The 2,276-nt window shown below is 37.9% G+C and overlaps 1 pseudogene across 1 annotated transcript; it reads left to right on the top strand.

The window, feature by feature from the left end:
• Positions 1-299: 299 nt before the first annotated feature.
• Positions 300-1,413, top strand: LOC311601530 (serine/threonine-protein phosphatase 6 catalytic subunit-like; annotated as a pseudogene). The gene has a single exon. The product of its transcript is annotated as a serine/threonine-protein phosphatase 6 catalytic subunit-like (transcript).
• The last annotated feature ends 863 nt before the right edge of the window (positions 1,414-2,276 follow it).

Raw genomic sequence — 2,276 nt, 5'->3', positions numbered from 1 at the left:
CAGGACCCCTGGGCCCAAATCTGCCTATCATAATGTTCTACTTTTAGGCTTCTAGGACCCTCTGGATCCTTCTACTTTGCCATTCTCCCATGATTCTCTCATTTAGAGTCCCACTAGAATGTCCTTCCCTCTGTCTCAGTTTCCTGGTAAGTGAAGGCTTTCGTGGGACCTGCTCACTTATATGCAGATATAAGTGAGTATATACCATTTGAGTCTTTCTGCTTCTGGGTTAACTCACTCATTATGATAATTTCTAGCTCAATCCATTTATCCACAAATTTTGGCCTGTTCTTGCTAAAATGGCGCCGCTGGATCCGGACAAGTGTTTAGAGATAGCGCGGCAGTGCAAGCACCTTCCAGAGAATGACCTGAAGCACCTGTGTGACTATGTTTGTGATCTATTCGTGGAAGAATCGAATGTTCAGCCAGTTTTAACGCCAGTAATAGTATGTGGGGACCTTCATGGACAGTTTTATGATCTTTGTCAACTGTTCAAAACTGGAGGGCAGGTTTTTGACACAAAATATATATTTATGGGTGATTTTGTAGACAGGAGTTACTACAGTTTGGAGACCTTCACTTATCTTCTCGCACTAAAGGCTAAATGGCCTGGTAGTATTATACTTTTAAGAGGAAATCATGAGAGTAGACAGATAACTCAGGTGTATGGACTTTATGATGAGTGTCAACGCAAATATAAAAATACTAACGTCTGGAAATACTGTACCAAAGTTTTTGACATGCTCACAATAGCAGCTTTAATAGATGAGCAGATTTTGTGTGTTCATGGCGGCTTATCTCCTGATATCAAAACACTGGATCAAATTCAAACTATTGACAGAAAGCAGGAAATCCCACTCAAAGGACCTTTTTGTGACCTGGTATGGTCCGATCCTGAAGATCTATACCTGGGCAATCAGTCCCAGAGGAGCAGGTTGGCTTTTTGGAATAAAAGTCACCGAAAACTTCGTTCATATCAACAACTTAAAACTCATTTGCAGAGCACATCAGCTTGTGCACGAAGGCTATAAGTTTATGTTTGACGAGAAGCTGGTCACAGTGTGGTCTGCTCCAAACTACTGCTACTGCTGTGGAAACATTGCTTCTATCATGGTCTTCAAAGATGTCAATATGAGAGAACCAAAGTTATTCAGGCAGCTCCGGATTCAGAACGTGTTATTCCTCCCAAAACCATGACGCCGTATTTCCTTTGAGGCCTTTGCCAACCCGCTGGCCCACTTTTTTCCCTCTTTTACCCCAACTTCCTTGTACCAGCTACAATATACTTTCATTAAACACGTTGCTGCTGAAATGCTGCCTCTTGTCTTTTTCTTTAATTTTAAATTATCTGAATTTATTGTTTGTTATGGTGTCAATAGCAGTGTTTTTCTATCAGTTGTGTCACTCATCCCATCCTCAACTTGAGAAATGTCTTTTCATTCACATTGCTGCATGTAGCTCTTGTTTATTTGCTGTTCTGGGGAAACAGGAAGCATTTCCCTTTTTAACAAGCCAGTTGACAATTACATGGAAATCTTCCCCATTAGTACCAGCCAACCTTCTGGTTTTGTTTGGTAGAGTTAAAGAAAGTTCAGCAACAAAGTTGTCCAGTGGGCAGTATAGACTGCACATGCCTGAGTTATGTACCCTTGTCCAGTCTGTAAATTTCACTGTCCTTTCTTGGATGATAATTTGATGTTTATAAAGGGTGTAAAATAAATTGGTTTAAAGGGATGCCCTCCTTGTTGTGTTTTAAAATTTTAGTGAAAACCTGCTACAGCTATGACTTTGTACGTTAAGATAATTGTACAGCTCTTTTTTTCCGACTTCTTGTATTTTTTTAAATAAAATAATCTTTAAACCCAGATAGGTTAAGTGTTAAGAAATTTTAAACAACTTACAGTGTTAGCTGAAAGTTACTCTTTTTTTTTCATCTTTGTTTTAAGAATTTTTGAATCTTTGGTTAAGTTTAAAATTTCAATTGAAAGTCAATATATTTTTTAAAAAAATCACTAAATTGTGCCTAAAAACATAACTTCCATATTAATGTTTTGATTGCTATCCTCTATAGTAAATAGAAAATATTTAAGACATTTTAGCACTGATGTGTTGATGTGATCCCAGTTGTGCTCCATCCAGTTTTCACTCTGTCATGCGTATCATCACATAATCACATTGACTTTTCAACAGCAAGCATTCTTCACTGTAACCCTTGACCTTAACTTTTACAAACTGTTCAGTTTTTAACTGCAATTTTAAAGGCTGAAAAATCAAAA

The sequence above is a fragment of the Acomys minous genome (genome assembly GCF_964271855.1).
Source record: "Acomys minous genome assembly, chromosome: 7".
NCBI lineage: Eukaryota > Metazoa > Chordata > Mammalia > Rodentia > Muridae > Acomys > Acomys minous.
This window is presented reverse-complemented; position numbering and strand designations above follow the sequence as displayed.